This window comes from Mus pahari, chromosome 2 (genome assembly GCF_900095145.1).
Source record: "Mus pahari chromosome 2, PAHARI_EIJ_v1.1, whole genome shotgun sequence".
Classification (NCBI taxonomy): Eukaryota; Metazoa; Chordata; class Mammalia; order Rodentia; family Muridae; genus Mus; species Mus pahari.
The window spans coordinates 45,647,594-45,660,414 of record NC_034591.1 but is presented as its reverse complement, the minus strand read 5'-3'; the positions used below and the strand labels follow the sequence as shown (position 1 = coordinate 45,660,414).

The 12,821-nt window shown below is 36.6% G+C and overlaps 1 pseudogene; it reads left to right on the top strand.

Annotated features, from left to right (window-relative positions):
- Positions 1–12,445, top strand: part of LOC110316754 — a 147,746-nt pseudogene extending 135,301 nt beyond the window's left edge.
- Positions 12,446–12,821: the final 376 nt, after the last annotated feature.

Genomic DNA, 12,821 nt, shown 5'->3' with positions numbered 1-12,821 from the left:
TTTTTCGAGACAGGGTTTGTTTCTCTGTATAGCCCTGGCTGTCCTAGAACTCAATTTGTAGACCAGGCTGGACTCGAACTCTGCGGTCTCTGGCTCCCAAGTGCTGGGATTAACGGTGTTCACCACCACGGACCAGCTGAATATTTTCTTTATTTAGATTTCAAATGTTATCCCCTTTCCTGGTTTCCCCTCTGAAAATCCCCCTCCCCCCTAAGGTCCCCCATTTCCCCTATCCTCTCCCCCTCCCCCTGCTCACCAACCCAGCCACTCCCACTTCCTGGCCCTCGCATTCCCCTACACTGGGGCATAGAACTTTCACAGGACCAATAACCTCTTCTCCCATTGATGTCCTACTAGGCCATCCTCTGATACATATACAGCTGGAGCAATGAGTCCCACCATGTATTTTCTTTGGTTGATGGTTTAGTTCCTGAGAACTCTGGGGGTACTGGTTAGTTCCTATTGTCGTTCCTCCTTTGGGGCTGCAAAGCTATTCAACTCCTTGTGTCCTTCATTAGGTACCCTGTGCTCAGTCTATGGATGGCTGTGAGTATCCAGGAAACAGCTATATCAGGCTCCTGTCAGCAAGCACTAGATAGCATCCACAATAGTGTCTGGGACTGGTGATTGTATATGGGATGACTGGCAGTTAGCATGCAGAATAATGCATATTGATCCATTCTTATGTCCTTGTACAAAGTTCAAGTCTAAGTGGATCAAGGCCCTCCATATAAAACCAGAGACACTAAAACTTATTGAGGAGAAAGTGGCAAAGTGCCTCGAACACATGGGCACAAGAAAAAAGCTTCTAGACAGAATACAAATGGCTTGTGCTATAAGATCAAGAATTGACAAATGGTACCTCATAAGATTTGAAAGCTTCTGTAAGGCAAAGGACACTGTCAAAAAGACCAAAAGACAACCAACATATTGGTAAGAGATCTTTACCAATTCTAAATCTGATAGGGGGCTAATATCCAATATATATAAAGAACTCAAGAAGTTGGAATCCAGAAAGCCAAATGACTCTATTTTTAAAAATTGGTGACATAGCTAAACAAAAAAATATCAACTGAGGAGTACTGAATGGCTGAGAAAAACCTAAATAAATGTTGAACATCCTTACTCATCAGGGAAATGCAAATCAAAACAACCCTGAGATTCTACCTCACACCAGTCAGAATGGCTAAAATCAAAAACTCAGGTGACAGCAGACGTTGGCAAGGATGTGGAGAAAGAGGAACACTCCTCCAATGCTTGTGGGATTGCAAACTGGTACAACCACTCTGGAAATCAGTTTGGCAGTTCCTCAGAAAATTGGACATAGTTCTACCTGAGGACCCAGCAATACCACTCTTGGACATATACCCAGAAGATGCTCCAAGATGTAAAAAGGCCACATGCTCCACTATGTTCATAGCAGCCTTATTTATAATAGCCAGAAGCTGGAAAGAAACCAGATGTCCCTCAACAGAAAAATGGATACAGAAAATATGGTATATTTACACAATGTTGTACTACTCAGTTATTCAAAACAATGAATTTATGAAATTCGTAGGCAAATGGATGGATCAGGAGGATATCATCCTAAGTGTGGTAACCCAATCACAAAAGAACACACATGATGTACACTCACTGACAAGTGGATATTAGCCCAGAAACTCAGAATACACAAGATACAATTCATAAACCACATGAAATTCAAGAAGAAGGAAGACCAAAATGTGGATACTGTGATCCCTCTTAGAAGGAGGAATAAAACACCGATGGAAGGGGTACCAAGACAAAGTGTAGAGCAGAGCCTGAAGGAATGACCTTCCAGAGACTTGCTAACTTCCACCCCCAACTCTTCCTCAAGACTTTCCAGGCTTCGACTGGTGTTTGGGTGTGGGTTTCTAAATATCTTCTAAGGAGGAGGAGAGGGAACAATGGGGGAAGTGATTTGTAAGAATGGAACAGGGAAGAGAGGAGGGTGGAGGACTGATGTGGACAAACAAACAAAAAATTAAACTAAAAAAGTGCCAAAAATCCACATTCATAAGTATTTTATAATTCAAGAACATGTAGAAAACTCAAATTATATAATAAACATTTTATGACTGCTGTGAAAAAGATCATTTTATAATTTATATGACACTGTATTAATGGTCTCTATGTAAACATGAAACATACATTTTCTTAACAGGAAGATAACATAGAGAGTTTTCTTGCCGAGCAGTTATTTCTTGTATTTAGTATATCCTTTTGGTAAGTCTATGTTGGTTATGATCATAGACACTGCATGCAGAGCTTTGATGAAGAAGTAACACAGCACAATAATTGTTCAAAGGTTCCATTAAGTATTGCCATGCTTACTGTATCAAGCATCATCAATGCTATGATTTGCAGTGATAAAGCTGCACTATGGTAATTTTGAGAACAGCATATGGTGACAGATGCCAAGGGCATACTAATTAATGAGAAAATTAGCTCATAGATGTTAGTTCATCATAATCCATTTGCAGCCAGCCTATGCTTGAAGTGTAACTCCAATTCCAATTTAAAATGCTAAGGTTAATATTGAGCAAAAATTTATATTAGTCCATCCAAGTGACACACACAAACAAAAGAACTGTAGTATTTTGAACCAATAGGATGTAGAAAATGATGGTTTTCTATATTTCAGATTCTTGTTCCAAGCAGGAACTGAGCAGCGAGAAAACATACCTCTTAGGCTTGGAGTGAATGTCTTTGAAAAGAAATATTTTTTAACCTTCCATTTAACACATCAAAGTTTAGATAGAGCACTGTTTTTATTGTGGGCAGAAGGTACAGGCTGAACATTCCCCAAGGCTGGTCTCTTTTTGCTTCATCTCTTTCAGATAGCTATAACTAAAACAGCTTCCCAGAAGAAGGTCACCATGCTTATTCGAGAGGTCTTGGTAATTAAGCTGTGCTCCTAACTCAGTACATTTTTAAAACATATGTATATGCTTTATAGTTTTAAATTGATGTATGTTTTGAAAAAAGTATGAGTTCTGGAGAGATTCCACGTAGATAAATCCAATGTGACCACTGTGTTCTGGTGGTGTGTTGGAGGTGATCCCTCATGCCTCTGAGTTTCTTGTTTCATTTGGAGTTGGAATCACTAGTGTCTACTTCAGAGAGTCGAAATAGTTAATTGAGAGAAATATGCCATGCAAAACAATTATCACAAGTCTGCCACATAAGAACTATTGTGCAATTGTAATAATTTGTTGTAATTATTGTTTCAGCAGTCAGATGACATGGTTATTACAGTCACTATTATTATTATTGATGAAGAAATGACAAGAATAGCATTTTTAAATAGCTTTGCAGAGAGCAGAACTCACAGAGGTAGCATTGAAACATTAATCCAGGTCCCTGAATTCCAAAGTCCACATTCCTCTCTGTTCCTGTCAGTTAAGACAGAGGACAAAGAAGAAAACTATTTTACTTCATTAGATGGAATGCGTCATGTTTAGTCACCATTCTCAGAGTTGCTTTTGCTCAATTTAAGCAAAATTAACGTATCTTCTCCAAGTTCCCTTCAGTGTTGTCTTCACACTTTAACACAGATATGTATTTGACAGGCTATATTGCTTATTAAAGCAAGGAAGACAGCTGTAGGAAAACTGAAGGAATGAAACTTGTGCTAGTAGCTACTCTTTGAAGAAATGCTCACCCTGCCACGATGCTACAAAATGTGAATCAAACATAAACAGGGATGGAAAATTCCAGGTATTGAAAAGAACACTGGGGCTGGTGAGATGGCTCAGTGGGTAAGAGCACCCTATTGCTCTTCCGAAGGTCTGGAGTTCAAATCCCAGAAACCACATGGTGGCTCATAACCATCCGTAACAAGATCTGACTCCCTCTTCTGGAGTGTCTGAAGACAGCTACAGTGTACTTACATATAATAAATAAAAAAAATCTTTAAGCCGGACGTGGTGGCGCACGCCTTTAATCCCAGCACTTGGGAGGCAGAGGCAGGCAGATTTCTGAGTTCGAGGCCAGCCTGGTCTACAGAGTGAGTTCCAGGACAGCCAGGGCTATACAGAAAAACCCTGTCTCGAAAAACCAAAAAAAAAAAAAAAAAAGAAAGAAAAGAACACTGAACTTTTTAATAGGTTTATAGTACAAGTATTTGCAATTAGAAAGCACAGAGTTTCTAGGTTTGAAAATTTAAAAAAGAGAACAAAACAAAACAAAACAAACAAACAAAAAAAAACAAGCAAGAAGAAAAAAGCCTTAGTTTTGCAAGAAAATGTATCATTACTGTTGGCAACGATTCTTGAAATACCACATCTAGCTTCTTTTATGTACATTTCAGAACTCTTGTAATGATCTTTCTATTCTTGCCCAAATATTTTAAATCAGAAATTTCAGTAAAATAAGAGATGGTTTCATAGAAATGCTGAAATAGTTAATACTGCCCAACAGGAGGAAAAATGGAGTAAAGTTCCCAGGGAAATATTTGCTGAGACAAATTGGGAGGGATTATTCTGAGAATGGTCTTGCAATTTGAAAGGCTGAAGCCTAAATGACCTACATCAAATGAGATATCAGGATGTGTTCAGTATATAAATACCAAAGCATGACCATTCATCGAAATAGAACCATGGCATTCTTGTTAAAAATACACAAGTCATTATCAGATTTCATTGACTCTCCAATGACCCTATAAAGAGTAGCTTGAACCTTAAAAGGCAAATCTAATTTTGAAGAGCCATTGTCCCTGATTAAATGGACACTTTTCAAAATGTACTTTTATTACCTCAAGTGCATCTAAATTTTTTATCACAATATAATTTCTCTACATTTTACTTTTTTATCTCTTACAATTTGAATAAAAACCCACTGGGATATTTTTATAAAATATTTTAAGTGCCAAGTAATCCATGAACTGGCTAGACTACATTAATGGAAAAATTAATTTTGTATTTCCATAATGTCGTTTTATTACATTCTGGTATAGAAAAAAATCTAATTAACTTCGAACTACAACAACAATATCTACACATGAAAAATCTGTCTGAATGCTCAGCGAGGACAGACATTTAAGAACATCTGGCTCAAATTCCGGTCTTCTCAACCAAAAGGAAATATTATGAGATTTTTACATAGTAGCCAAATTCATGATGCTCATTTCAGTCTCCAGAACTTAATATAAACGTAGTGTAATTGCACAGTTGCTGTTGCTTCCATTACTTGCAAAACTGTGATATTAGTGGGTTTTCTCCAGTCTAAGGGCTGCACAATGTTTTGTATAGTTCTGAAATATTTATTCCTTACCAATCATTAAACTAGCCATATCACAGCAAATAAACGGTCTCCATTTCTTTCCTATGTAAAATACTCGCTGGACCAGCAAGATAGCTGAGTGGGTAAAAGAACTAATCCCAAAACCCTGAAAAATTGAGCTCAATCCTGTGAACCTAAAGTAGGAAGAGAGGGCCATTTCTCTGAAGTGGTCCTTCCTCTGACCTCTACATACAATCCTATAGAGGAATATTCCCACACATAACCTTGAAATTATTGATGTTAATATTAACTACATACCTTGAATGTACACAATAATGAGAAAAATTTAAAGAAATAATTAAATACTTACTCTATCTACCTATAATTTTTTTTTTTTTTTTTTTTTTTTTTTTTTTTTGTAACAGGGTTTCTGAGGACAGGACTGCAAATGCTAAATACTGGACAATTTATCATTACTATTTAAAGAAGGCAAAATAATCATCCTGAGGAAAATGTAATTGATTTAAATATCCTAAAATATACAAAGATACTATTATCCAGAAGCTGCATTCAGTAGTTAGGGAATCAGAGGTCCTCCTTCCTTACCAGTAAACGGAGTGTTTACTTCTCCCCTATATACAAAATTGAAGCAGTAGGCAGTTGTGTTCTAAGGTGCTATCTTCAGTGTAAGTAATGACCCAGGTTTTAACCTGACCACTTACATCAAAGCTACCAGTGGAACACACTTACCACATCTGCAACCAATGGGAAAAAGAATGATGGCAGCCATTATAGAAGTTACGTTAGAATTTTATCCCTCTCTAGGAAATCTCATTTATCACCAAATGCAAGGCCAGTCCACAACACCACAGGGGGAAAAGTGGACAGTAGAGATTTGGTAAATAGTTTGTAGTCTTGTAAATTAAAGAATGGTCAACTGCTATTGGGGATCATAATTAGGAACACTACAACAAAAATACAAGATGTTTCAGGTGCTTTATTGAAACTAAATCTAGGTAAGCAGACAGTCCAAACTTAAATGAATCATACTTGGGTAAAACAATATAGAATAGAAGATTTTGAAATGTAAATAAAGAAAATAATAATAAATTTTTTTAAAAAAGAAGACAGAATGAAGTAAGGATAGTTAACACAATTTCAGATCAAAAGAAAAAAGATGTAATTCCTGAAGGAATACTTTTAAGTCTCACAATGAAAATGAACTGGGTAGCGCAGAAACTTAGAATACCCAAGATACAATTTGCAAAACACAAGAAAACCAAGAAGAAGGAAGACCAATGTGTGGATATTTCATTCCTCCTTAGAATAGGGAACAAAATACTCATGAAAGGAGTTACAAAGACAAAGTTTGGAGCTAAGACGAAAGGATGGACTTATCCAGAGAATACCCCACCCAAAGATCTATCCTATCATCAGCCACCAAATCGAGACACTATTGCACATGCCAGCAAGATTCTGCTGAAGTGACCCTGATATAGCAGTCTCTTGTGAGACTATGCCAGTACCTGGCAAATACAGAAGTGGATGCTCACAGTCAGCTAGTGGATGGAACACAGGGCTCCCAATGGAGGAGCTAGAGAAAGTACCCAAGGAGCTGACGGGGTCTGTAACCCTATAGATGGAACAACAATATGAACTAACCAGTACCCCCAGAGCTCGTGTCTCTAGCTGCATATGTAGCAGAAGATGGCTTATTCGGCCATCATTGGGAAAAGAGGCCCCTGGATCTGGCAAACTTTATATGCCCCAGTACAGGGGAATGCCAGGGCCAAGAAGTGGGAGTGGGTGGGTAGGGGAGCAGGGGCAGGGGAGGGTATAGGAAACTTTCGGGATAGCATTTGAAATGTAAATAAAGAAAATATCTAAAAAATAAATAAATAAATAAATGAAAGAAAGAAAGAAAGAAAATGAACTGGGTACTAGGTTTTTGTATATAAGTTTGATAAATATCTCTATAAGAGTAGAAGAGACACCTCCTTGAATAAGCTGACTCCTTAGACTATTTTAGCTTATTCTGTATAATAATCTAATTCTTAGTAAGTTTGTAGCCAGTTGTTAACAGTTCCCACTTTTCAGTATTTCATAATAATCTCGATTCAATCAATGAAATTCCAAACTGTAGTGTTAGTTATCACGTGCAGTGGTTTGAATGAGACAAGTCCCCCATAGGCATATTTGGAGCTTCTAACAACTGGAGACCAAGGTTTTCAATATTTGAGCGCATGGCAGAAATAAATGAGCCCTGCTGCAGAAAGTGTTTCACTGTGGTAGGCCTTGCCATTTCAAAGGCTTCCCATGCTTTTCATCTGATTCTTGTCTATGAATGAAATATGACTAGCCAACGACTTGCTAGCACACTCCTGTTTTCCCAAACTGCTGCTGTGCTCCTCCTACCTTGTTGTCAGAATGTATGTTTATAATTAACCTGATTAAAATATCTTGAAACTATTGATATGACTGATGTTGTTGGACTTTTCAGTCAGATAGAAACCTTGCAATGAGTGCTACTGTGTCAAAATATTTAAAGAACTCATTTTACTCATTTTACAACAGAAATTGTCCTATTAAATTGGAGATTGTATTCTTTCAGAAAGAAAGGGATGGCCAGACACTCATGGCACTGAATATGTTCAAGGAATAAATCTAGCAGTTCTCCTTTTGTGATGTTTTTCTTCAATGTTCATGTTTGTTTTCACTTGTTGCTTTGGAAACAGCATGTTTCTATTTTCTTACAAATTTGATAAAAAAAATCTTATCAATACACTATTTTATTCTTCTAAAGTTCTTGCTTTGTCAAACTTTACTTGGTTTTCTTTGTTTTTTGAAATATAGCTTCAAATTTATTTATTTTGTTTTCTTTTTGACTGTTGCATCAAATAATTGAAGAAGACTTTCCTTTCTCTAGCTATTGTCTTCCTTCTCCATTTTTACGGCTGCCCATGCATTCTTTATTTCTACTTTTGTTTACTTCATATTGGATGATCCATTGTTTACTGAATAACAGTCTCATTTAGATAATTTTAATCTTCTTTCCTATAATTGGATGTGGCAATTTTCTACAATCATTTTATACTGTTAATGCCTTAGCAATGCTAATAGAGAAGGAATCTGGGCAAGCATGGCTTCCTATATCAGTAGTCTTGTGTTGTAAATACTTCACATCAGCTTTTCTGAGAACCAATGACAGCTGCCTCCTTGGGTCTCTTGTTTCCAGTCTTCTAAGCTACTTTACTGCTTTCTTCTTCTTCTTCTTCTTCTTCTTCTTCTTCTTCTTCTTCTTCTTCTTCTTCTTCTTCTTCTTCTTCTTCTTCTTCTTCTTCTTCTTCTTCTTCTTCTTCTTCTTCTTCTTCTTCTTCTTCTTCTTCTTCTTCTTCTTCCATTTCTAGTCAGTGCCATCTTCTCAGATCTTTAAATACCTGGTAGATAGACATCTCAGCATGTCCATAGAAGATATTTTGGTTAGATTGCTTGAGGAGGGAAAACCCATATGCTAAGGTTATGGTTGTTCATTGGCTGGGGTACTGAAGTATGTAAATGAAGGAAGGAAACTAAAGAAATACATTCATTGCTCTCTGTTTCCAATTAGGAGAACAGCTACTTCAGGAAACTGCCTCTTTGACTTCCCTACCACAATATGTCGCAACCTGTAATCATGATCCAAAGTAAGCCATTTCTCCCTTAAATTACTTTTGCTGGGATATTTTGTCACATCAACAAAATGAGAAAGACAGTTGAGAGTCTACATTCTCAGACTAACTAGTAACACCTTAGTTTTCCTTGTTCCTTCTATATACATTCATTCTTAAAGTCTTTATTCCCATTTTAGGGTAACTGATCTTCTAAATTTGGCTCACTGAAATCCTTATATTAACTAGGATAAGGAGGGTCTTATTTTGAGATCTGTTTCCTTTGAGAGTCACTTTGCACAGTTGTTAAACAAATGTGAATTACAGATATTGTTGGGTGAATTGATACATTTATATTTTGGGTTTTTTAGGACTATAAAATTGATTTAATAGCTATTTAATTTTTAAAAATATGTCAGTCCACATGTCACCTTGTGTTGCTTTTTAGGGAACCAGAAAATATACCTCTAAATCATAAATGCTCCTTTTCCTGTGTGTATATTAATTTTATCATGTAAACATGACAAACTAACTTTATAGCCTCCTATGTCTTCTCATAGTTCTTTTATTAGTACCTGAGTGGCTGTTAAGACATGTACAAAAGATAAAATGACCACTAACATTGGAAAAACTAATTATGAATAATATGGAAAGTTACTTTGTTATTTATATTACCTTTTTTTTCCATTTTTTCTTTATTTATTTTTTACAGTCCAAACATTATCCCTCTTTCAGAGCTTAGCCCTTTTCCTATTCCCTATACAATGAACCACCAACCAAAGAGTTCACATGGAGAGACCCATGGCTCCAGCCACATATGTTGCAGAGGATTGCTTTATCAGGCATCAGTCAGAGAAGAGGCTCTGCATCCTGTGAAGGCTTTATGCCCCATTGTAGGGGAATGTGAGGGCAAGGATGTGGGAGTGAGTGGATGGGAGCACACCCTCATAGATGCAGGGGAAGGGGAAATGGAATAGGCAGCTTCCGGGGGAACCAGGAAAGAAGATAACATCTGAAATGTAAATAAAGAAAATATCCAATAAAAAGTTAAAAAATTAAAAAAAAAAACAAAGGAAGATTTTTTTTCTCCATTGAAAAGGAGAAAATATGGTATCTAAGGGAGTAATATTTTCATAACAGCAAGGAGGACCTCACTGTAACTAGCAATGATAAATCCTTCCTCTACCTCATGTTTAATATTCTAGTATTACTTTTTAAAATAATTGCCTGACAACCCATTTCATGGTTACAAGAAACCAAAACTATTTGAAAGTTTCCAGTAGTTTTCATACACAGTATGTTTTTACATTTTTGTACCTTCCATGTTGAAGGAATCAACTGCAGTACACTAAAAATGTATTGCACTTTTTAAAATAGCATAGGTAATACTGGTTATGTCCCTAAAATTTCAATATACATATCTCTAAAGTCAAGATATGTGTGAACAAATTGTTTTATGGAAAGTGAATGCCACTAAACAGCATTCTTAAGCAGATATAACATTTCTGATGTGATACTGTAATAGGCATTTTCTTGGTTTATAGGATTATTTTTGAATGAGAGTCAAAAATATTACTTTTCATGATGTCTTTGCAAAAAAAATGCTGAGCGCTTCTATAAATAGTTGAGAATGACCTCATTCTGAGTAAAAAGGAAATGTGTTTCACACACTGATGCCTTTGTCATCTCGCTCAACTGTTTTCCTCTATGTTCATTATGTATATTTTGTTTATGGTGCGAACTGTGTATATCTCCTTTACTAGTCAGAACCCAGACACAGTTGGTACTACTCCATCTGGCCAATATGTCCTGAGTGGTGTAAGAAAACTGGCTTTGCATGTCATAAAGAGTGAGTAAGGAAGTAGTGTTCCTATTTGGTCTCTGCTTCAGTTCCTGCCTACAGGTTCACACATTGAGTTCATACTCTAGTTTCCTTGAATAATTGTCTGCAATATGTGAGTTGAAAGATGAAATAAACATTTGCCTCCCCAGGACACTTTTAGTCATGGTGTTTATCACAGCAATAGAAGTCCAACTAGGACCACAACCTTGTTCTGGCAGATAAATCAGAGAAGTTTGGTCTCTGAGAGATTGTCAGATGTACATCCTGCTAATTCTAATGCAAGTACAAAGAAGCCTCTTAGAATTTTCTTGAAAGAAATAAGTAGAAATTTTTCACTTATTCAGTTAAGTATTTTCCACAGCAATAATCCTTCAAGGCACCATGTTTGACAGTAACCCATAATAAAGCTAGGTCTGAATTACAAAATCAAAAACAGAATCTATGAGTTATTTAACAACTATTCATTTACACAATATATTTAGTGACACTGCCTTTTTAAATATTGTATCAAAATGTAAGTTGTAAGATAATGGAAAGATTTATTCTCTATAAAACAATATGTCAAGCTGAAACACCAAACAGTCAGTTAATAATCCGCACCTGGTGATTTTATGGACATGGACCCTCTTGTTTGCCCCTGTACCATTTGCCTAAGGGTTATAGTGCTTTGAACTGCATGTTTGGAGAAATAAAGACACGTGTCTGGCCTTTGACACCTCCTCAGAGGTCTGTACCCTTCTGTTCATCTCAAGGAAATCTTCTACCTTTGTTTCTTTATTATATTATTGATAAAGCCATAATGATTTCTGATTGCATTAAGGTGCACAGCTGAAAGAACATCCATTCTATTATACTTTTCCCCAACACAATCTTTTATGTGTCAGGAGAATTAGAATGTATTTTGCTATTGAATGCTTTGGCAAACAGAAAGATAGAAATAGAGTAAATTGCCTAATCAAAGGAACAGAGGTTTGCAGGCGCAACACTAAAGTTTTAATGGCAGGGTCTCACTGGGGGCAGCCCACTAAATTATGAATTATTTTCCTATTTCATTTGCCTGGTTTACCTTTTATACTGAAATAGTGAACCCGGGAGTCATGCTCAGATGAATTCTTTTGTTAGCTATCCTTCTGGCTGTCCATTAAAAGAAATAAAATGGGTGATAATCTTATAGCATTCTAACCAGAAGACTGTAAATAAGAAGAGAAATGATCCAGATTGCACACTCCACATCTGTGAGCACACCCTCTTTTAATGTCATTATCCCAGTCCTTCCATTTAGAGATCTACCAATGTCAAAGGATATAAGGAAAATTATGGTTCTTGCCATTTGAGACATCTGCAGTTGGGGTGTCAGTGAAAGTTGCCTTTTCCTGTGTAAACATGGTGCAGACCAAAGCAAAACGTCCCAGGAGCCTACAGAAAAGTGCTGCAACCCTAGGAAGGTGCTTGGCTTCTCCACCTTTGTCACCAATTCTTCAAGTTCCTGGAGAAAAGCTGAAAATAAGCATGCTGGAGGGAACTCAGTCTGTGTGTGCCCAACTCCCAAGTGGCAAAAAGGCATCTCGGAATTCTTCAGGCTGTCCCATAAAGATTCTAAAAAAAGAGAACCAGATTCCTGAAGAAGCAGGAAGCAGTGGCTTAGGAAAAGCAAAAAGAAAAGCAAGCGTGTCCTTTGCAACTTGATCACAGAGATGATGAAAATGAATAGAATTTACTCATCTGAATAATGGCTTCCGTTTACCTACATTACTTTCATGTAAATTTGGGTAAATGAGTTTGTCCAATTGGCTTGTTGATGGGAAAAAATAATTAGGCTAAAATTTAACCATTCAAAAGAAAGCAGATGGGGTTTACTGTTGGTTGTTTCCGTAATGCGTTATTGTCTTCTCAACACGGGTTGTTTCCCAGATATACATATGTATTTCATATAAAGCATTTTTCTTTCCTATCAGAGAAAGAAAGAAAGAAAGAAAGAAAGAAAGAAAGAAAGAAAGAAAGAAAGAAAGAAGGAAGGAAAGAAAGAAAGAAACCAGCTATAAAAGTAGAGAATTTTTATAATTTGTAAATTCTAATTGCATACTTAA